The sequence below is a fragment of the Ranitomeya imitator genome, chromosome 1 (assembly GCF_032444005.1).
Source record: "Ranitomeya imitator isolate aRanImi1 chromosome 1, aRanImi1.pri, whole genome shotgun sequence".
NCBI classification, from domain to species: domain Eukaryota; kingdom Metazoa; phylum Chordata; class Amphibia; order Anura; family Dendrobatidae; genus Ranitomeya; species Ranitomeya imitator.
This window is the reverse complement of record NC_091282.1, coordinates 772,247,749-772,272,547: the sequence shown is the minus strand read 5'-3', so window position 1 is coordinate 772,272,547 and position 24,799 is coordinate 772,247,749. Positions and strand designations below refer to the sequence as shown.

General features: G+C 44.9%; 1 long non-coding RNA gene across 1 annotated transcript; it reads right to left on the bottom strand.

The window, feature by feature from the left end:
* Positions 1–330: 330 nt before the first annotated feature.
* On the bottom strand, positions 331–24,788 carry LOC138647173 (uncharacterized). Its single transcript, XR_011314912.1, has 4 exons — positions 24,698–24,788; positions 17,484–17,596; positions 13,322–13,431; positions 331–1,074 (listed from the first exon to the last, which is right to left on the bottom strand). It is a non-coding gene; the product is annotated as an uncharacterized lncRNA (long non-coding RNA).
* Positions 24,789–24,799: the final 11 nt, after the last annotated feature.

The following is a 24,799-nucleotide window of genomic DNA, read 5'->3' as shown; positions in this document are numbered from 1 at the left end:
TTGTTCTCATTTTATGTATCAACCTTTTGTGTGGCACCGTATCAAAAGCTTTTGAAAAGTCCATATACACTACGTCCACTGCGTTCCCTTGGTCCAGTCCGGAACTTACCTCTTCATAGAAACTGATCAGATTACAAATACAAAGCTGTCCAAAAACATATTAATGCTAAATACATAGGAACCTTCAACAAGGAAGGTTTTTCCATCAAAGCATTGGAATATAGGGGTGTGTTAACCTATCATAATCTCACAACCGGGTACAAAGTACCCAAACACATCACTTCCACAAAAAAAGTGTTTAGAAAAGATAAATTTTATTTTTTAAAAACACAGAAAATACCATAATGTCTTATTCAGTAAGAGGAAAGGATAAATACCCAAGTACATAGCACAAAAAAGTGATACAGAAAATTGTATACAGGCTTCTAGGATCATATAGTCTGTGTCAGAGCATATGGGCATCCCAAGTATATAAGCCCTAGTCTAAATAGACCTAAAGTGCATAGTGCCAAGTTCCCAAGCAAGGTTAACACACATAAAATGACGTCATATCTGCACGCCGGAGTTGAAAGAGGCCTTCAAACAGATGCCGGATCCCGGAGCATGGTGCGCATGCGCGTCGCCATTTTGTTGAAGCCCCGATGTGCCACACACCAGCCTCTAAAGCGCAAGTGCGCAGCCCTTTCTCTTAATGGACTAAAGCGGTGCAAAGATCCCTCCCTGAACTATGCATACTAATGAGAAGGATCGCATACCTCCCTCCTCATTGCGCTTTCCCTATACTGGTGTTTAGGTCATTTAGATGTCCAGATTAATCCAAACTACAGGCAATAATATATCACACAGTGATCAGAGGGCATTCAGGAAGAGAGGAGAGAAAGATCACATATAATAAAATAGACAAACACACATATAGCCTCCAGGTTGATCCGGGAAATTCTTCAAACATATAGTGCAACTGAGTCGGTTTTCATGCGATCTTCAAAGGTTGTCAATAAGTGGAGGATCTCAATCATCATAGGGGGACCATATCTCAAGCCATGACAAAATATGATGTTTCATGTAAATAGGTTACTAAAATAAAAAAATACAACAATAAAACACATTTACTAAAGACACAACAAAATTAAAAACAAGCAGGGATTACTAATACGGGGCAAAGCTCAATTTCTCATTTAATCCACTGGGGGACATAGTGCCAAGCTCCACAATCCATCTGGTTTCGGCCTGTGCTAGCACCTGCTTCAAATTTCCACCTCTTATACCTCCATGTATTCTATCGATTCCCTTCACTTTAAGGCCGCGTGGGTCAGAGTTGTGGCACAGCCTGAAGTGTTTGGGCAGGGTTTTCAACAGCAAAAGGTCCTCCACCTCCTTTGCCGCAAGTATATCCCTGACGTGCTCCCTTACCCTGATGCGCAGTTCCCTGGAAGTTAGGCCAATATAGACCTTAGAGCAGGGACACTGAGCAAAATAGATCACATATGAGGTGGTACAGGAAATGTAATGGTTAATAGTGTATTCCCGAGTACCATCCATATTCATAAAGGTTTTAGCCCTTATGATGTTATGCAGATTGCACACCAAACAATTCCCGCAAGTGAAGCATCCCCACCTTTGTTTTAAATTGCCAAAGGGACTTTTCTGGGGAACCACATAGTGGCTCTTCACCAGTTGATCCTTGAGATTTTTACTTCTCCTAGCCGTAATCAATGGTCTTGTGGAGATTTCTTTCCTCAAGATCGGATCAGTTTGGAGGATAGGCCAATGTTTAGTCAGAATCTGGCGAATAGTGTCCCACTGGCAATTGAAAGTTGAGATAAACCTCGTTTGGGAGTCACTCTTATCCTTCACTTTGCCACAACTACCGAGTAGGCCTTGTCGTGGGGTATATTTGGCCCGATGGTATCCCTGTTTGATGTACCTTCGACTGTAGCCTCTCTCCTGAAAGCGGGCTCTCAAATCCTTAGCCTGTGCCTCAAACCCATCCACTGTAGAGCATGTCCGTTTAGCCCTCAAGAATTGACCCGTGGGGATGGCTTTGATCGTGGAATGGGTATGTCCAGAAGAGGCATGCAGGAGCGAGTTAACCGAAGTCTCCTTTCGGTAGATGTCAGTATGGACGAACCCAAAGTCATCCACCACCAATGCAATATCTAAAAAATCTATTTTACGTACATGCCACTTATAAGATAACCTGATATTATAATTATTGTTATTTGTTAAAAATGGTTATTTCGCAAAAATATTTAATCAGGACTATTCACCAGGTGCTTACTCTTAAAAGAAAAATGTCATGATATTCTGATGAAAAGTATAGGGGTTTATTGAATTGTCCATAGGAAAAGCACATAGCAGCAATAACATAAAAGTAGATGAAATAGTTACGAACAGATTGTCCATGTGTAAATATCAGCGCTTGTCTTGTTACTCATCTTTCCCAAGGTCCTGAATGGTAAAACCGTCTGTCTGTGTGAAGTCTGAAGTCATCATGGCATGGAGTAGAATTATAGCATGGCTAACAGCTGTTGCTTTTTTGTCCGACGTCCATGGAGAATGACGTTGAAGGCAGGGGTGACAGTCCCACGTGTCAAAAGGCCCCCACACCCTCCTAAGAGACGTTTATATACATTTCCTACAGACCACGTGTCCTCTGTATATGGTGTTAACTTATACTCTGAGCTACATACACAGAAATAGCTTTTGATAGTGTCAGCAAGAAGCAATGTGCTCAGTACAGACTTGAGAATAATTGAATTACGGTAATAATTAATATTTAACATTATTCAAAGTGGACGTGAACATCTCCAGCTCAGGGAATGGACCCTGCCAGATAATGAAAAGGTTGTCGATATAACGAAACCAGCACTGCACATGGTCGGCGGCGCAAGCCCCCTCCCCGCGAAACACCTCCCTCTCCCATAGGCCGAGGAAGAGGTTCACGTAAGCGGGCGCACACGCCGCCCCCATGGCAGTGCCACGCTTCTGCAAGTAGAACCGGTCCCTGAAGGTGAAGAAATTATGATATAGTACAAATTGCAAGAGTTCTAATAGTAGGTCGACAAGGGGTCCGTCCAAACTGCTCATCTCCAAAAAGAACTTTACTGCACGCAGGCCATGGTCATGGTCAATACACGTGTATAAGGACTCGACGTCTGCGGTGACAAAGAGCATATCGGAGTCCAAGGAGAGACCATCGACCCTCACCAGGACGTCCGCAGAGTCACTCACATAGGAGGGCAGCGTCTCCACCAAAGGTTTTAGATAGTGATCAATAAATTTACATATTGGGTCACAGAGCCCTCCTATGCCAGAGACTATCGGACGCCCGGGGGGGGTCCGTGGGGTCCTTGTGTATCTTTGGGAGGAGGTAAAAGGTAGGGACTTTGGGAAATTTGGTCAACAGCCCATCCAGCACCTTTTTGGGAATAATCCCCTTTTCCCAAGCATGTGTCAAAATTGAGTCAAGTTGTAAAGAGAAGGTGGTCAAAGGGTTTTGAGGGAGGAGGGTATAGTTATGTTTATCTCTGAGTTGTTTAACCCCTTAGCGACCGCCGATACGCCTTTTAACGGCGACCGCTAAAGGTACTTAAACCACAGCGCCGTTAATTAACGGCGCTGTGGAAAAAGTAAATAGCGCCCCCCCCCAGAGTCGGATTTTCTCCGGGGTCTCGGCTGCCGAGACCCCAGAGAACATGATTCGGGGGTTTTTTAACCCACCCCGCATTTGCGATCGCCGGTAATTAACCGTTTACCGGCGATCGCAAAAAAAAAACAAACGCGATCTCTTTTTAATTTCTCTGTCCTCCGATGTGATCGCACATCGGAGGACAGAGAAAAGGGGTCCAAGATAGTAGGATTAGGGGTAGGGTTAGGGGTAGGGTTAGGGGTAGGGTTAGGGCTAGGATTAGGGTTAGGGCTAAATTTAGGGTTAGGGTTGGGGCTAAATTTAGGGTTAGGGTTGGGGCTAAATTTAGAGTTAGGGTTGGCGCTAAATTTAGGGTTAGGCTTCTTTCACACTTACGTCGGTACGGGGCCGTCTGTTGTGAATTCTGTGGCAGAGCTCCCTCCTGTGGTCACAAGTGGTACTTCGGCTGATTCTCTCTGTGAGCTTCCGTTGGTGGAGGAAAGTGGTACTGCGGCTTCTGAGTTTCCTTCCTCAGGTGATGTGGTGAAGTCGTTAGGTGCTGCTCTATTTAACTCCACCTAGTGCTTTGATCCTGGCCTCCAGTCAATGTTCTAGTATTGGACCTGTTTCCTCCTGGATCGTTCCTGTGGCCTGCTGCTCTGCATAGCTAAGTTCTGCTTTGCTATTTTGTTTGCTGTTTTTTTCTGTCCAGCTTGTCTATTTGTTTTTTCCTGCTTGCTGGAAGCTCTGGGACGCAGAGGGTGTACCTCCGTGCCGTTAGTTCGGTACGGAGGGTCTTTTTGCCCCCTTTGCGTGGTTTTTGTTGGGTTTTGTGTTGACCGCAAAGTTACCTTTCCTATCCTCGCTCTGTTCAGAAAGTCGGGCCTCACTTTGCTAAATCTATTTCATCTCTACGTTTGTCTTTTCATCTTAACTCACAGTCATTATATGTGGGGGCTGCCTTTTCCTTTGGGGTATTTCTCTGAGGCAAGGTAGGCTTATTTTCTATCTTCAGGCTAGCTAGTTTCTCAGGCTGTGCCGAGTTGCATAGGGAGCGTTAGGCGCAATCCACGGCTGCCTCTAGTGTGGTTGGAGAGGATTAGGGATTGCGGTCAGCAGAGTTCCCACGTCTCAGAGCTTGTTCTATGTTTTTGGGTTATTGTCAGGTCACTGTATGTGCTCTGACCTCTATGTCCATTGTGGTACTGAATTACCTTATCATAACAGTACTGGAGGCCCAAAGTACTAATGATTCTCAATAGAGGGAAAAAAGAAGTTCTGAGACCATTTTTTTTCCTCTGCACTGTGTTTTGCCTTTTTTTTCCCCTAGACATTTGGGTGGTTCAGGACACAGGTGTAGCGATGGACATTAAAGGTCTGTCTTCATGTGTGGATCAGCTCACGGCAAGAGTACAAAATATTCAAGACTTTGTGGTTCAGAATTCTATGTTAGAACCGAGAATTCCTATTCCTGATTTGTTTTTTGGAGATAGAACTAAATTTCTGAGTTTCAAAAATAATTGTAAACTATTTCTAGCTTTGAAACCTCGCTCCTCTGGTGACCCAGTTCAACAAGTTAGGATCATTATTTCTTTTTTACATGGCGACCCTCAGGACTGGGCATTTTCTCTTGCGTCAGGAGATCCTGCATTAAGTAATATCGATGCGTTTTTCCTGGCTCTCGGATTGCTGTACGATGAACCTAATTCAGTGGATCAGGCAGAGAAAAATTTGCTGGCTCTGTGTCAGGGTCAGGATGAGATAGAGGTATATTGTCAGAAATTTAGAAAGTGGTCCGTACTCACTCAATGGAATGAAGGTGCGCTCGCAGCTATTTTCAGAAAGGGTCTCTCTGAAGCCCTTAAGGATGTCATGGTGGGATTTCCTATGCCTGCTGGTCTGAATGAGTCTATGTCTTTGGCCATTCAGATCGGTCGACGCTTGCGTGAGCGTAAATCTGTGCACCATTTGGCGGTATTACCTAAGCTTAAACCGGAGCCTATGCAGTGCGATAGGACTTTGACCAGAGTTGAACGGCAAGAACACAGACGTCTGAATGGGCTGTGTTTCTACTGTGGTGATTCCACTCATGCTATCTCTGATTGTCCTAAGCGCACTAAGCGGTTCGCTAGGTCTGCCACCATTGGTACGGTACAGTCAAAATTTCTTCTGTCCGTTACCTTGATCTGCTCTTTGTCATCGTATTCTGTCATGGCATTTGTGGATTCAGGCGCTGCCCTGAATTTGATGGACTTGGAGTATGCTAGGCGTTGTGGGTTTTTCTTGGAGCCCTTGCAGTGTCCTATTCCATTGAGAGGAATTGATGCTACGCCTTTGGCCAAGAATAAGCCTCAGTACTGGACCCAGCTGACCATGTGCATGGCTCCTGCACATCAGGAGGTTATTCGCTTTCTGGTGTTGCATAACCTGCATGATGTGGTCGTGTTGGGGTTGCCATGGCTACAAGTCCATAATCCAGTATTAGATTGGAAATCCATGTCTGTGTCCAGCTGGGGTTGTCAGGGGGTACATGGTGATGTCCCATTTCTGACTATTTCGTCATCCACCCTTTCTGAGGTTCCAGAGTTCTTGTCTGATTACCGGGATGTATTTGATGAGCCCAAGTCCGATACCCTACCTCCGCATAGGGATTGTGATTGTGCTATCGATTTGATTCCTGGTAGTAAATTCCCAAAAGGTCGACTGTTTAATTTATCTGTGCCTGAGCACGCCGCTATGCGGAGTTATGTGAAGGAGTCCTTGGAGAAGGGGCATATTCGCCCGTCATTGTCGCCATTAGGAGCAGGGTTCTTTTTTGTAGCCAAGAAGGATGGTTCGCTGAGACCTTGTATAGATTACCGCCTTCTAAATAAGATCACGGTTAAATTTCAGTACCCCTTGCCGTTGTTATCTGATTTGTTTGCTCGGATTAAGGGGGCTAGTTGGTTCACCAAGATAGATCTTCGTGGTGCGTATAATCTTGTGCGTATTAAGCGAGGTGATGAATGGAAAACTGCATTTAATACGCTCGAGGGCCATTTTGAGTATCTAGTAATGCCATTCGGACTTGCCAATGCTCCATCAGTGATTCAGTCCTTTATGCATGACATCTTCCGAGAGTACCTGGATAAATTCCTGATTGTGTACTTGGATGACATTTTGATCTTCTCGGATGATTGGGAGTCTCATGTGAAGCAGGTCAGAACAGTGTTTCAGGTCCTGCGTGCTAATTCTTTGTTTGTGAAGGAATCAAAGTGTTTCTTTGGTGTTCAGAAGGTTTCATTTTTGGGGTTCATCTTTTCCCCTTCTACTATCAAGATGGACCCTGTTAAGGTCCAAGCCATCCATGATTGGACTAAGCCGACATCTCTGAAAAGTCTGCAAAAGTTCCTGGGCTTTGCTAATTTTTATCGTCGCTTCATCTGCAATTTTTCTAGTATTGCTAAACCATTGACCGATTTGACCAATAAGGGTGCTGATGTGGTCAATTGGTCTTCTGCTGCTGTGGAAGCTTTTCAAGAGTTGAAGCGTCGTTTTTCTTCTGCCCCTGTGTTGTGTCAACCAGATGTTTCGCTTCCATTCCAGGTCGAGGTTGATGCTTCTGAGATTGGAGCAGGGGCTGTTTTGTCGCAGAGAAGTTCTGATTGCTCGGTGATGAAACCATGCGCCTTCTTTTCCAGGAAGTTTTCGCCTGCTGAGCGAAATTATGATGTGAGCAATCGAGAGTTGCTGGCCATGAAGTGGGCATTCGAGGAGTGGCGTCATTGGCTTGAAGGAGCTAAGCATCGCGTGGTGGTCTTGACTGATCATAAGAACTTGACTTATCTCGAGTCTGCCAAGCGGTTGAATCCTAGACAGGCTCGTTGGTCGCTGTTTTTTGCCCGTTTTGACTTTGTGATTTCGTACCTTCCGGGCTCTAAAAATGTGAAGGCAGATGCTCTGTCTAGGAGTTTTGTGCCCGACTCTCTGGGTTTATCTGAGCCGGCGGGTATCCTCAAAGAGGGAGTAATTGTGTCTGCCATCTCCCCTGATTTGCGGCGGGTGCTGCAAAAATTTCAGGCTAATAAACCTGATCGTTGCCCAGCGGAGAAACTGTTTGTCCCTGATAGGTGGACGAATAAAGTTATCTCTGAGGTTCATTGTTCGGTGTTGGCTGGTCATCCTGGAATCTTTGGTACCAGAGAGTTAGTGGCTAGATCCTTTTGGTGGCCATCTCTGTTGCGGGATGTGCGAGCTTTTGTGCAGTCCTGTGGGATTTGTGCTCGGGCTAAGCCCTGCTGTTCTCGTGCCAGTGGGTTGCTTTTGCCCTTGCCGGTCCCGAAGAGGCCTTGGACACATATCTCTATGGATTTTATTTCAGATCTTCCCGTCTCCCAAAAGATGTCAGTCATTTGGGTGGTCTGTGATCGCTTCTCTAAGATGGTCCATTTAGTACCCTTGTCTAAATTACCTTCCTCCTCTGATTTGGTGCCATTGTTCTTCCAGCATGTGGTTCGTTTGCATGGCATTCCAGAGAATATCGTTTCTGACAGAGGTTCCCAGTTTGTTTCGAGGTTTTGGCGAGCCTTTTGTGGTAGGATGGGCATTGACTTGTCTTTTTCCTCGGCTTTCCATCCTCAGACTAATGGCCAGACCGAACGAACCAATCAGACCTTGGAAACATATCTGAGATGCTTTGTTTCTGCTGATCAGGATGACTGGATGTCCTTTTTGCCTTTGGCTGAGTTCGCCCTTAATAATCGGGCCAGCTCGGCTACCTTGGTTTCGCCGTTTTTCTGCAACTCTGGGTTCCATCCTCGTTTCTCTTCAGGGCAGGTTGAGTCTTCGGACTGTCCTGGTGTGGATACTGTGGTGGACAGGTTGCAGCAGATTTGGACTCATGTAGTGGACAATTTGACCTTGTCCCAGGAGAAGGCTCAACGTTTCGCTAATCGCAGACGCTGTGTGGGTCCCCGACTTCGTGTTGGGGATTTGGTTTGGTTATCTTCTCGTCATATTCCTATGAAGGTTTCCTCTCCTAAGTTTAAACCTCGTTTTATTGGTCCGTATAGGATTTCTGAGGTTCTTAATCCTGTGTCTTTTCGTCTGACCCTTCCAGATTCTTTTTCCATACATAACGCATTCCATAGGTCATTGTTGCGGAGATACGTGGCACCTATGGTTCCATCTGTTGATCCTCCTGCCCCGGTTTTGGTGGAGGGGGAGTTGGAGTATATTGTGGAGAAGATTTTGGATTCTCGTGTTTCAAGATGGAAACTCCAGTATCTGGTTAAGTGGAAGGGTTATGCTCAGGAAGATAATTCCTGGGTCTTGCCTCTGATGTCCATGCTCCCGATCTTGTTCGTGCCTTTCATATGGCTCATCCTGGTCGTCCTGGGGGCTCTGGTGAGGGTTCGGTGACCCCTCCTCAAGGGGGGGGTACTGTTGTGAATTCTGTGGCAGAGCTCCCTCCTGTGGTCACAAGTGGTACTTCGGCTGATTCTCTCTGTGAGCTTCCGTTGGTGGAGGAAAGTGGTACTGCGGCTTCTGAGTTTCCTTCCTCAGGTGATGTGGTGAAGTCGTTAGGTGCTGCTCTATTTAACTCCACCTAGTGCTTTGATCCTGGCCTCCAGTCAATGTTCTAGTATTGGACCTGTTTCCTCCTGGATCGTTCCTGTGGCCTGCTGCTCTGCATAGCTAAGTTCTGCTTTGCTATTTTGTTTGCTGTTTTTTTCTGTTTGCTGGAAGCTCTGGGACGCAGAGGGTGTACCTCCGTGCCGTTAGTTCGGTACGGAGGGTCTTTTTGCCCCCTTTGCGTGGTTTTTGTAGGGTTTTGTGTTGACCGCAAAGTTACCTTTCCTATCCTCGCTCTGTTCAGAAAGTCGGGCCTCACTTTGCTAAATCTATTTCATCTCTACGTTTGTCTTTTCATCTTATCTCACAGTCATTATATGTGGGGGCTGCCTTTTCCTTTGGGGTATTTCTCTGAGGCAAGGAAGGCTTATTTTCTATCTTCAGGCTAGCTAGTTTCTCAGGCTGTGCCGAGTTGCATAGGGAGCGTTAGGCGCAATCCACGGCTGCCTCTAGTGTGGTTGGAGAGGATTAGGGATTGCAGTCAGCAGAGTTCCCACGTCTCAGAGCTTGTTCTATGTTTTTGGGTTATTGTCAGGTCACTGTATGTGCTCTGACCTCTATGTCCATTGTGGTACTGAATTACCTTATCATAACAGCCATCGCAATGCATCGGCCCGACATACCGACACACGTTGTGAAAATTGTGCACAACGTGGGCAGCGGATGAAGTTTTTCAACGCATCCGCTGCCCAATTTATGTCCTGGGGAGGAGAGGGCGGAGTTACGGACACGCATGCGCGGTCAGAAATGGCGGATGCGACGTACAAAAAACGTTACATTGAACGTTTTTTTGTGCTGACGGTCCGCCAAAACACTGATCCAGTGCACGACGGACGCGACGTGTGGCCATCCGTCACGATCCGTCGGCAATACAAGTCTATGGGCAAAAAACGCATCCTGCGGGCACATTTGCAGGATCCGTTTCTTGTCCAAAACGACGGATTGCGACGGATGCCAAACAACGCAAGTGTGAAAGTAGCCTTAGGGCTAGGGTTAGGGTTGGGGCTAAAGTTAGGGCTAGGGTTGGGGCTAAAGTTAGGGTTAGAGTTGGGATTAGGGTTAGGGTTTGGATTAGGGTTGGTATTAGGGTTAGGGTTGGCATTAGGGTAACGCTTGGGATTAGGGTTAGGTTTGGGATTAGGGTTAAGGTTAGGGTTGTGATTAGGCGTGTATTGGGATTAGGGTTAGGTTTGAGGTTAGGGTTGAGATTAGGATTAGGGGTGTGTTGGATTTAGGGTTTTGATTAGGGTTATGATTAGGGTTGACATTAGTGTTGTTTTGGGGTAAGGGTTGTGATTATGGTTAGGGTTAGTGATTAGGATTATGGATCAGGTTGGGATTAGGGTTAGAGCTAGAATTGGGGGGTTTCCACTGTTTAGGTACATCAGGGGGTCTACAAACACGATAGCCAATTTTGCGCTCAAAAAGTCAAATGGTGCTCCCTCCCTTCTGAGCTCTGCCGTGCGCCCAAACAGTGGGTTACCCCCACATATGGGGCATCAGCATACTCGGGATAAATTGGACAACAACTTCTGGGGTCCAATTTCTCTTGTTACCCTTGTGAAAATAAAAACTTGGGGGCTACAAAATCCTTTTTGTGGAAAAATATATATATATTTTTTTATGACTCTGCATTATAAACTTCTGTGAAGCACTTGGGCATTCAAAGTTCTCACCACACATCTATATAAGTTCCTTGGGGGGTCTAGTTTCCAAAACGGGGTCACTTGTGGGGGGTTACTACTGTTTAGGTACATCAGGGGCTCTGCAAACGCAACATAACGCCCACAGACCATTCTATCTAAGTCTGCATTCCAAAACGGCGCTCCTTCCCTTCCGAGCTCTGCCGTGCGCCCAAACAGTGGTTTACCCCCACATATGGCGCATCAGCGTACTCGGGATAAATTGGACAACAACTATTGCAGTCCAATTTCTCCTGTTACCCTTGTGAAAATAAAAACTTGGGGGCTACAATATCTTTTTTGTGGAAAAAAAAATATTTTTTATTTTCACGACTCTGCATTCTAAACTTCTGTGAAGCACTTGGGCATTCAAAGTTCTCACCACACATCTAGATAAGTTCCTTGGGGGGTCTAGTTTCCAAAATGGGGTCACTTGTGGAGGGTTTCTACTGGTTAGGTACATCAGGGGCTCTGCAAACGCAACATAATGCCCGCAGACCATTCTATCAAAGTCTGCATTCCAAAACGGCGCTCCTTCCTTCCGAGCTCTGCCGTGCGCCCAAACAGTGGTTTACCCCCACATATGGGGTACCAGCATACTCAGGACAAATTGGACAACAACTTTTGGGGTCCAATTTCTCTTGTTACCCTTGTGAAAATAAAAACTTGGGGGCTAAAAAATCTTTTTTGTGGAAAAAAAAAATATTTTTTATTTTCACGACTCTGCATTATAAACTTCTGTGAAGCACTTGGGCATTCAAAGTTCTCACCACACATCTAGATAAGTTCCATGGGGGGTCTAGTTTCCAAAATGGGGTCACTTGTGGGGGATTTCTACTGTTTAGGCACATCAGGGGCTCTCCAAACGCGACATGGCGTCCGATCTCAATTCCAGCCAATTCTACATTGAAAAAGTAAACCGGCACTCTTTCTCTTCCAAGCTCTGCGGTGCGCCCAAACAGTGGTTTACCCCCACATATTGGGTATCGACGTACTCAGGAGAAATTGCACAACAACTCAAGTGGTCTAATTTCTCCTGTTACCCTTGTGAAAATAAAAATTTGTGGGCAAAAAAATCATTTTTGTAGAAAAAATGCGTTTTTTTTTTTCATGGCTCTACATTATAAACTTCTGTGAAGCACATGGGGGTTCAAAGTGCTCACCACACATCTAGATAAGTTCCTTAAGGGGTCTAGTTTCCAAAATGCGGTCACTTGTGGGGATTTTCCACTGTTTAGGCACATCAGGGGCTCTCTAAACGTGACATGGCGTCCAATCTCAATTCCAGCCAATTCTGCATTGAAAAAGTCAAACGGCGCTCCTTCACTTCTAAGTTCTGCGGTGCGCCCAAAAAGTGGTTTACCCCCACATATGGGGTATTGGCGTATTCAGGAGAAATTGCATAACAAAATTTATGGTTACATTTCTGTTTTTACACTTGTGAAAATAAGAAAAATTGTTCTGAATTAAGATGTTTGCAAAAAAAAGTTAAATGTTCATTTTTTCCTTCCACATTGTTTCAGTTCCTGTGAAGCACGTAAAGGGTTAATAAACTTCTTGAATGTGGTTTTGAGAACCTTGAGGGGTGTCGTTTTTAGAATGGTGTCACACTTCATTATTTTCTATCATATAGACCCCTCAAAATGACTTCAAATGTGATGTGGTCCCTAAAAAAAAATGGTGTTGTAAAAATGAGAAATTGCTGGTCAACTTTTAACCCTTATAACTCCCTAACAAAAAAAAATTTTGTTTCCAAAATTGTGCTGATGTAAAGTAGACATGTGGGAAATGTTATTTATTAACTATTTTTCATGACATATCTCTCTGATTTAAGGGCATAAAAATACAAAATTTGAAAATTGCAAAATTTTAAAAATTTTCGCTATATTTCCGTTTTTTTCATAAATAATCGCAAGTAATATCGAAGAAATGTTACCACTAACATGAAGTACAATATGTCACGAAAAAACAATCTCAGAATCAGCGGGATCCGTTGAAGCGTTCCAGAGTTATAACCTCATAAAGTGACAGTGGTCAGAATTGCAAAAATTGGCTCGGTCATTAAGTACCAAATTGGCTCTGTCACTAAGGGGTTAAATACTTCCCTCTCATATTTGTCCATAGGCCAGATCACAACATTTCCCCCCTTGTCCGCTGGTTTAATAACTGCATCGTCCAAAGCATTAAGTTGTTTTAAAGTACGTCTTTGATTTGGACTGAGATTATCTTTCCTTATATTGGTGGAGATGTGTTTAAAATCTTCAGTTACCAAGCGTGCAAAAATATCAATTTGTGGACAGATGGACAAGGGGGGAAAGGTCGTTGATCTGGGCATGGCTGACTTAGGAAATTTGACCATATTCTCTGACTCTTGTTCATTAAGTAGTCCCTCCAATACCTCCAATGCCTCCTGCTCAGTCCCACCGCAGACGCCGATATCCTCCCCTGAACGATGATGTAGCCTCCTCAGGACAAGTTTACGGCAAAAAAGATTTAGGTCTTTCACTGCTGTGAAAAAATGAAAGCCGTTAGTGGGGGAAAAAGATAAACCCAACACCTCAAGTTGTGCCTGGGATAATGTGTGTGTGGAGAGGTTAATTACCTCAAGATTGTTGTTGGTGGCACTGCGGGTCTTTTTAACATACAGTCATGGTCAAAAGTATTGACACCCCTGCAATTCTGTCAGATAATACTCATTTACTTCCAGAAAATGATTGCAAACACAAATTCTTTGGTATTATTATCTTCATTTAATTTGTCTTAAATGAAAAAACACAAAAGAGAATGAAGCAAAAAGCAAAACATTGATCATTTCACACAAAACTCCAAAAATGGGCCAGAGAAAAGTATTGGCACCCTCAGCTTAATAGTTGGTTGCACAACCTTTAGCCAAAATAACTGCGACCAACCGCTTCCGGTAACCATCAATGAGTTTCTTACAATGTTCTGCTGGAATTTTAGACCATTCTTCTTTGGCAAACTGCTCCAGGTCCCTGATATTTGAAGGGTGCCTTCTCCAAACTGCCATTTTTAGATCTCTCCACAGGTGTTCTATGGGATTCAGGTCTGGACTCATTGCTGGCCACCTTAGAAGTCTCCAGTGCTTTCTCTCAAACCATTTTCTAGTGCTTTTTGAAGTGTGTTTTGGGTCATTGTCCTGCTGGAAGACCCATGACCTCTGAGGGAGACCCAGCTTTCTCACACTGGGCCCTACATTATGCTGCAAAATTTGTTGGTAGTCTTCAGACTTCATAATGCCATGCACACGGTCAAGCAGTCCAGTGCAAGAGGCAGCAAAGCAACCCCAAAACATCAGGGAACCTCCGCCATGTTTGACTGTAGGGACCGTGTTCTTTTCTTTGAATGCCTCTTTTTTTCTCCTGTAAACTCTATGTTGATGTCTTTGCCCAAAAAGCTCTACTTTTGTCTCATCTGACCAGAGAACATTCTTCCAAAACGTTTTAGGCTTTTTTAGGTAAGTTTTGGCAAACTCCAGCCTGGCTTTTTTATGTCTCGGGGTAAGAAGTGGGGTCTTCCTGGGTCTCCTACCATACAGTCCCTTTTCATTCAGATGCCGACGGATAGTATGGGTTGACACTGTTGTACCCTCAGACTGCAGGGCAGCTTGAACTTGTTTGGATGTTAGTCGAGGTTCTTTATCCAACATCCGCACAATCTTGCGTTGAAATCTCTTGTCAATTTTTCATTTCCGTCCACATCTAGGGAGGTTAGCCACAGTGCCATGGGTTTTAAACTTCTTGATGTCACTGCGCACTGTAGACACAGGAACATTCAGGTCTTTGGAGATGGACTTGTAGCCTTGAGATTGCTCATGCTTCCTCACAATTTGGTTTCTCAAGTCCTCAGGCAGTTCTTTGGTCTTCTTTCTTTTCTCCATGCTCAATGTGGTACACACAAGGACACAGGACAGAGGTTGAGTCAACTTTAATCCATGTCAACTGGCTGCAAGTGTGATTTAGTTATTCCCAACACCTGTTAGGTGCCACAGGTAAGTTACAGGTGCTGTTAATTACACAAATTAGAGAAGCATCACATGATTTTTCGAACAGTGCCAATACTTTTGTCCACTCCCTTTTTTATGTTTGGTGTGGAATTATATCCAATTTGGCTTTAAGACAATTCTTTTTGTGTTTTTTCATTTAAGACAAATTAAATGAAGCTAATAATACCAAATAATTTGTGTTTGCAATCATTTTCAGGAAGAAAATGAGTATTATCTGACAAAATTGCAGGGGTGTCAATACTTTTGGCCATGACTGTATTGCTGTGGGGGGGGGGTGATTTTCCTTTTATTATATTTATTGTTTCTCTTAGCGTTTCTAGCGTTCAATGTAGCGGAAGAGCCCTTGCCATGTGATTCGCTACCACTCTGTCTGGATTCATCCACTGAGGTAAAGGAGGACATTGATCCAGATCTTGATCTGCTCGGTCTCCTAATTTTGTTAATTTTCCTCCATTTATACATAGTTTTATTTTGAAAATCGAGGTTATCCCGCTGGAGTTTCCTTGATTTAAAACCAACAATTTCTTTTTCCCACTTCTGGAAGCATGATTCAAGATCTTTGTTGAACTCTTCCAGAGCTCCCACAGATAAATCTTTCCTGAGATCGCCCTGAATCTCCTCAATATCTTTTTCAATGTCCTTGAGTTTCATATCATCTAGTTGAACCAGAATTTCCATGAATCCTTTAGAACAATCACCAGCAATTTTTTTCCCATTTATCCTTAAATACCTCATTAAGTTTATTGAGCCACGTTTGATCACGCGCTCGATAGTCCATATGTTTTGGATCACAAGCTGTGAAAAACACAGAAACAATTACAAATACAAAGCTGTCCAAAAACATATTAATGCTAAATACATAGAAACCTTCAACAAGGAAGGTTTTTCCATCAAAGCATTGGAATATAGGGGTGTGTTAACCTATCATAATCTCACAACCGGGTACAAAGTACCCAAACACATCACTTCCACAAAAAGTGTTTAGAAAAGATAACAAATTTTATTATTTATAAACACAGAAAATACCATAATGTCTTATTCAGTAAGAGGAAAGGATAAATACCCAAGTACATAGCACAAAAAAGTGATACAGAAAATTGTATACAGGCTTCTAGCATCATATAGTCTGTGTCAGAGCATATGGGCATCCCAAGTATATAAGCCCTAGTCTAAATAGACCTAAAGTGCATAGTGCCAAGTTCCCAAGCAAGGTTAACACATATAAAATGCCTGACACATACCCATGTGGTAACCCCGTCCTTAGTACCACACACGTCCCAAAGTACGTTTCGCGTCTTCCACTTTCTCAAGGGAGAAAAAGATAATTGTGCATGTCATGTCTGCATAAGTGCTGGCTTATATGGTGCCCCCACTCACCTATTGCCCAATGATGCGTCGCGCACGGCGCCACCGCCCCCGGGTCTCAGGTGCATCTATTACCGGCACTCAGCTTCAGCGTGCAGGGAGGAAATCCCCCGTGACGTCATATCTGCACGCCGGAGTTGAAAGAGGCCTTCAAACAGATGCCGGATCCCGGAGCGTGGTGCGCATGCGCGTCGCCATTTTGTTGAAGCCCCAATGTGCCACACACCAGCCTCTAATGCGCAAGTGCGCAGCCCTTTCTCTTAATGGACTAAAGCGGTGCAAAGATCCCTCACTGAACTATGCATACGAATGAGAAGGATCGCATACCTCCCTCCTCATTGCGCTTTCCCTATACTGGTGCTTAGGTCATTTAGATGTCCAGATTAATCCAAACTACAGGCAATAATATATCACACAGTGATCAGAGGGCATTCAGGAAGAGAGGAGAGAAAGATCACATATAATAAAAGTCCATATACACTACGTCCACAGCGTTCCCTTGGTCCAGTCCGGAACTTACCTCTTCATAGAAACTGATCAGATTAGTCTGACAGGAACGGTTCCTAGTAAACCCATGTTGGTATTGGGTCATGAGGTTATTCCTCTTCTGATACTCCAGCATAGTATCCCTTAAAATGCCCTCCAGGATTTTACCCACAGTAGAGGTTAAGCTTACTGGCCTAGAATTTCCGAGTTCAGTTTTTGTCCCCCTTTTGAATATTGGCACCACATTTGCTATACGCCATTCCTGTGGTTCAGACCCTGTTATTATGGAGTCATTAAAGATTAAAAATAATGGTCTATCAATGACTGTACTTAATTCCTGCAGTACTCGGGGGTGTATCCCCTCCGGGCCTGGAGATTTGTCTATTTTAGTGATTTTTAGACGCCGCCGTACTTCCTGCTGGGTTAAGCAGGTGACATTTACTGCGGATTTTTTGTTATCACTGATCATATTGTCTGCCATGGAATTTTCTTGTGTAAATACTGATGAAAAAAAGTCATTTAGCATATTGGCTTTTTCCTCATCTACCATTTCACCCAGACTATTTTTAAGGGGGCCAACACAATCATTAGTGAGGCGGCATTTTAGAACTCAGTGGAAAGACAATGTTCTAGTAACAGCTCAGTCGTCCCCCACTGTGTGATCTAGGCCTCCGCTGTCACTGACCTGATGGTTGCACACATCGTCTCTACATGGATTTGTCTGGAGCTTGCCAGGTGAGATGCCAAAGAGATTATCCATTCTTCCACTTTCCAGGAAAGAGGGGTCTACTGGACGGTCTACAGAGAGAGGACAAGCAATATTCGTCAGGCACAGATTAGTACACAACACACACAGCATTTTAGTGACCCAGCTGCACATGGCACGCGGGTACTGGCACAGTGATGACGCCAGTGTGAGAGCAGCCGAGTGCGGAATCGCCGCGCTGTCGTCATGTCCTAGGGTAGCACCACACACTGAGCATACACTACATGGAGAGAGGCATCGGCCACCTCTTAATCACGGAGTTCAGGTTTCTCATTCAGCCCCATCACCCCGGTATATAACACAGACCCCACTGAACCCGCATGGAACCCCGGGTGTAACTTCAGTGCCCGTGATCAGCCACACTAACTGGGATATGGGCAAGATGGTCTGGTACGTCACACACCGCTGTATCACAGAGCAGAGTTGTATACACCAGGTCTGGATCAGGGAAGACGATCCTAATACAGGACGAGTGAATCTCCCGCATCTTGGTCACTATCGCATGAAAACCAACAGCGGTGAGTAGGCTATATAGCACACTTAAATACAACCAGGGTTGTATGTTTGTCCAACAACTACAGTGGCTTGAGAAAGTATTCACCCCTTTGGCGTTTTACCCATTTTGTTACATTACAACCTCTGTTTAAATATTTTTGTAATCCGATTTGTGTGTTATGTATCAGCACTAAACAGGCTAAGTTAGCGAAGTGAGAAAATATATGTATACATTAAATTTATGGGCTCAAATAGCTAAAAATTGGCAGGTGCATATGTATTCACCCCTTTTGCAATGAAGTCCCTAATAATTTCTGGCGAAAGAACTTCCCTTCATAAGTCCCATTCTTAGTGACAGGATGTCCCCGTGTGCAATCTAAGTGTCACAAGTTGGTCAGTATATACACTTTACCTTTTCTGAAAGGCCACAGAGGCTGCAACACTATTAACAAGAGGCAACACTAACCAAACACCACCATGAAGTCCAAGAAGAGCTCCAAACAAGCCAGGGACAAAGTTGCTGAGAAGTACAAGTCAGGGTTGGGTTATAAAAAAAATCCCAATCTCTGATGATTCCCGGAGAACAATCAAATCCATTATCATCAAATGGAAAGAACATGGTACCACAACAAACCTACCAAGAGAGAGCACCCACCAAAACTCTCAGCTTGGGCAAGAAGGACATTAATCAGAGAGGCAACACAGAGACCTAAAGTAACATTGAAGGAGCTGAGAGTTCCCAAGCAGAGACTGGAGAATCTGTCCATACAACCACAATAAGCTGTACACTCCAAAGAGGAGGCCTTTATAGAAGAGTAGGCAGAAAAAAGCCTTTACTACACACACAAATTGTAAGGCTTCTTTTGAGTTTGCCAAAAGACATGTGGGAGACTCACCAAATGTATGGAGGAAGGTGCTGTGGTCAGATGAGACCAAAATTGAACTTTTTGGTCACCAAGGTAAAAGCTATATCTGGCGCCAAACCAAGACAGCTCATCACCCCAAGAACACCATTTCCACAGTGAAACAGGGTGGTGGCAACATCATGCTGTGGGGACAGGGAAAATAGTCCAAGTTGAGGGGAAGATGGATGGTGCAAAATACAGGGATATTCTTGAGCAAAACCTGATTCAGTCTGTCAGTGATTTGAGACAGGCACAGAGGTTCACCTTCCAACAAGACAATGACCCAAAGCATACTGCTAAAGCAACACTCGAGTGGTTTAAGGGGAAACATGTAAATGTTCTGGAGTGGCTGCATCAGAGCCCAGACCTTAATTTAATTGAGAATATGTGGTCACGTTGCTGTTCACCAGAGGAAACCATCTAACTTGAAGGAACTGGAGCAGTTTTGCCTTGAAGAATGGGAAAAAATCCAAGTGGCAAAATGTAGAAAGCTCAGAGACTTAACCAAAGTGGCTTGTAACAGTAATTGCCGCAAAAGGAGGCTCTACAAAGTACTAACTTTATGAGGGGTGAATAGTTATGCACATGAAGATTTCAGTTATTTTGTCTTATTCGTTGCTTGCTTCTAAATAAAAAGAAAACTAAATATTCACAGTTGTAGGCATGTTCTCTACAAGAACTGATGCAAGTCCTCAAAAAAAAAAAAGTGAAACTCCAGGTTGTGAGGTAGCAAAACACAAAAGATGCCAAGGGGTGCGAATGCATTCGCAAGCCACTGTACACTGATGCTTCCACCTTGTGCCAGTCACTGCACTGGTTACCATCCATTACAGAATACATTATAAAGTTATCGTGCTCACCCACAAAGCTCTCCACAGGTCAGCTCCTCCTCATCTGTTCTACCATCCTACCGTGCTCTCCACAGTACTGCACCCCCTACATCTGGTTGAACATCCCTGAACCCCCTACACAATGGTTGCACATCCAAATGGGAGAGTGCTTTAAGTGGGGTACCACAGGGCTGTGTCCTGGCCCTAGTGTTGTTAAACATTTTTATAAATGATCTAGATAAGGGAACTGAAGGTAAACTGATCAAATTTGCAGGTGATGCAAACCTAGGAGGGATAGCTAACACTTAAGACAGAGAAAGGATTCAGAAGGATCCAGAGAAGCTTGAACAATGGGCAGCGACTAATAGAATGGTATTTAATGGAGAAATGCAAGATCCTACATCTGGGCAAGAAAAATGAAAATTACATCTACAGATTGGGAGGAATAGAACTAAGCAACAGTACGTGTGAAAAAGACTTGGGTATACTAATAGATCACAGACTGAACAAGAGTCAACAGTGTGATGCAGCAGTAAAAAACACAAACACAGTTCTACGATGTATTAAGAGAAGCATAGAGTCTAGATCACATGAAGTCATTATCCCCCCTCTACTCCTCCTTGGTCAGTACTCATCTGGAATACTGAGTCCAGTTCTGGTCACATTTTAAAAAAAGACATTGAAAAACTGGAGCAACTTCAAAGAAGAGCTATCAGGATGGTGATTGGACTGGAAAGTATGTCCTACGAGGAACAGTTAAAGGATCTGGTAATGTTTAGCTTGCAAACAATAAGGCTAAGAGGACCCTTAATAGATGTCTACAAATATCTGTAGGGCAGTCACTGTGTAGATGTATCATCCTTATTCTCATTTGCACATGAAAACCCGAGAAGCAATGGGATTAAACTGAAAGAGAGAAGATACACATTACATATTAGAAAAAACTTTTTGACAGTGAGTGGAACAGCCTGCCACGAGAGGTGGTGAGTTTTCCTTCAATGGAAGTCTTCAAACAGAGGAAGGACAGACATGTGTCTGAGATGGTCTATTGAATCCTGCATTAAGCAAGGAGTTGGGACACGATGACCTTAGAAGTCCCTTCCAACTCTAACATTCTAGGATTCTATGATCCTCCCTCGTATCTACCACCCTGGCCGGCTGCTCCACAGATCTGCACCCCCTACATCTGTCTATGACCTACCCGATTTCTCCACCCCCTACATCTCCTCATCTGTTTACCACCTACCTGTCCTCTCCACAGTACTGCAGCATCCTACATCTCTCCCTTGTCTTCTTCTACCACCTACCCGTCCTCTCCACAGTGCTGCACCGGCCTACATCTCATCTGTTTACCACCCTATCCATCCTGTCCAGAGTGCTGCACTGCCTTATATCTCTTCATCTATCTACCACCCTACCAGTCCTCTCCACAGTGCTGCACCAGCCTACATCTCATCTGTTTACCACCCTATCCATCATGTCCAGAGTGCTGCACTGCCTTATATCTCTTCATCTATCTACCACCCTACCAGTCCTCTCCACAGTGCTGCACCAGCCTACATCTACTCCTCATCTATCTACCACCCTACCCATCCTCTCCACAATGCTGCAATGCCGTACATCTCATCCATCTTCCACCCTACCCATCCTTTCCGCACTTCTGTAAGAAAAAGAACACGCAGAAGGATGCACACACCTAGAATATATTAATGGTTTATTACACCTTCTAACAATTAAAAACACATTAAAGCCACAGAAAGAGGTAACATACATGTTACCCCCTTTCTGTGGTTTTTGTGTTTTTAATTGTTTGTTAGAAGGTATAATAAAGTTATTTTTCACTACTGATATATTCTAGGTGCGCGTGTCCTTCTGCATGATCTTTTTTCTTACACACATTGCTCATCATGCAGGATGCAGCACACTACTGTTGGCTTATCGTTTGACTAGTAATGCACCCAACATCCAAATTCTCTGCAGTGCTGTAACACCCTACCTCTCCTCCTCATCTACCTACCACCCTACCAGTCCTCTCCACAGTGTTGTACTGTTCTACATCTCCACCTCATCTACCACCCTACCCATCCTCACCACAATGCTGCACCGTCCTACATCTCCTCCTCATCTATCCAACACCCTAACCGTCTTCTCCAAAGTGCTGCACTGACAGACATCTCATCTATGTACACCCCTACCCGTCCTCTCCACAGTGCTGCACTATCCTACATCTCTTCCTCATCTATCTACTACCCTACCCATCCTCTCCACAGTGCTGCACTGACCTACATCTCCTCATCTATCCACCACCCTACCCATCCTGTCCACACTGTCACAAAATCTCATCTTCATCTGTGTACCACCCTACCCATGCTCTCCATTCTGCAACTGATCTAAGAATAACATCCTCCATAATTCGAACTTCACACAGACACTTAAAGGGGTATTCCCATCTGCAAGACCCATACCAATACATAGTAGGTGTAATAATAATATTAGCAAATACCTCCAATTAGAAATGTAGTATAGTACTTCTGATTTTCTATGTCTCATTCCTCATGCGCAGGCATTGCAGGACCGTAGGTATCCATGGTTACGACCACTGATATAGTGACACTTTGGGCTCACTCACACTTGCTATGCAATTGGAAGCGTTCAATCCGATAAAAAATTAGATTGCACTCGGCCCAATGTTAAAATATGGCGCAGCTCACATCTGCGATTACTTTTTCACGCCTATTCGGCAGCATGCTGCAATTCCATCTGAGAATCAGATTGCATGCACCTGAGTGCAGTGCAATTCCCGCAGGCGCATGCAATGGAGAAGTTACTTTCTCCATCTCCTCCGCACCCGTGCTATGAGTCTCTGATGTGAGAGGATCAGGGAGCAGAGCGCGACACTAGGATCACGATCACAGCAGTGCCAGAGCCGAGTCATTAGCTTTCGCATCGGATGCCATTCGCTAATGGGATCCCGGACTTAGTTGCTAGTGGTCGTAACCATGGTTATCTAAAGTCCTGCAATGCCTGCACATGAGAAAAGACATAGAAAATCAGAGAAACTATATTACATTTCAAATTGGAGGTATTTACTAATATTACTATTATTATACCTACTACATATTTGGATAGGATCTATGGAAATACTTTTTTCATTGTAAAGTCTCCAACACTTCTCTCATGCTGCGCCAGTTGTTTGGAATGCACTACTGCAGATTTATTTGAAAACCTCAATTAAAATGATGGCCGTACTGTACATGATTAGCTCTTGTTTCCTCGTGTCCCCCCTATTTCCTTATAGATTGCAGCTTGGGGCCGGCCCCTCACTCCTCCTGTATCTGGTGATCTGTAAGTTACTCTGTGTCCCCGCTTATCGCACTGCGCTGTAGAGTTTGTTGACGCTATAGAAATAACAGTATTTTTATTTAGAGATGATTTCAGAGCAGCGCTTTCTTACAAGGCTCAATTCTCCTGCATGGAAATGGTCCACGCTGCTGTGACCGATCGCCAGTCTCACCTGAATGAGCAGAGCTGAGTATGAGGCTGATAGCCTGGCCACACAAGGACAAACCATGGGCCAACATCTTAGGGCCCCTGCTCACTAGGAGACAGAAGCCGTATGTGGTGTCCAGTGACGCAGTGCTGATCCAATGTATGCAGCTGACTGGTAATAGTACAGATCAGTGGAGGAAACTGGCAGTACGGCACCAGTAGTTCACTAGCAGTTGTGGAGGGCTGGGAAGTCACGCATCCCATTTGGTCAAGACCCCAGCAATCAGTATATACTGTGTGTACCCAGGAGTGCCCACCCTCATCACATGAGATAACGTAGCAGAGCGCACTACAAGCACCAATGTCCCCAAAAACTAAGCCTGAGCCACGCGGCACCATCCACAAGGTCTGACCACGAGCAGGACCCCACGGACGGACACAACACCTCAGGCGTCTCTCTCCCACTTGGGGGTCTCTTTCTCACACCTCAAGGGTCTCTCACTCCCAATCTCGCACCTTAGTGGTGTCTCACCACTGGGGTGTCTCCCACCTTGGGGCTCTCTCCCTATTGCTCACCTCAGGGGTCTCTCACCTCTTGGGTACTCCCTCATGAGTCTCTCTACCTTGGCGGTCTCTCACTCCCTAGCTCTCACCTAATGGCTCTCTCTCCCTGTTTCCTCAGAAGTATCTCCCACCTTGAGGGTCTCCTGCTCCCTCTCTCAACTTATGGGTCTCTTTCCCTCTCACCTAAGGGGTCTCTCTCCCATCTCAGGGGTTTCTCTCACCTCATTGGTTTCTCTCCCTATCTCTCACCTCAGGGGTCTCTCTCTCACCTTGGCGGTCTCTCTTACCTCTGGGATATCTCTCTCAGGGGTCTCTCTCCTACCTTGGCGGTCTCTCTTACCTCTGGGATATCTCTCTCAGGGGTCTCTCTCCTACCTTGGCGGTCTCTCGCTCCCTTTCTCCCACCTCAGGGGTATCTCCCTATCTCTCTCCTCAGGGGTCTCTCTCCCACCTTGGCGGTCTCTCTTGCCTCTGGGATATCTCCCTATCCCTCTCCTCAGGGGTCTCTCGCTCCCTATTTCTCACCTAATGGGTCTCTCTCCCTGTCACCTCACGAGTCTCTCAGTCCCTTTCTCCCACCTTGGGGGTCTCTGGTTCCCTCTCTCACTTCCTATCTCTCACCTCACGGGTCTCCCTCCCACCTTGGGGGCCTCTCTTCCTCACAACCCAACGGTCTGTCCCACTTCTGAGGGTCTCTCGCTACCTTTGTCTCACTGCGGGGGTCTCTCTCCCTGGTCTCAAGTTCTTGACCCCTCATTCCTAAACCTGCTAGGAATTGGCGGGCAGTCTCGGCCATGTTGCGTGTGGCGCCCATCACAAGAGAGAAGCCATTACTATTACTAACAATAACCTGCAGTTCCTGTACATGAGGCCGGAGCACAGTCCTCACAGCCTCCTACGGGGCCTGAGACAGTAGCCGTGGACACTCAGGTCTCCTGTCAGTCACACACGA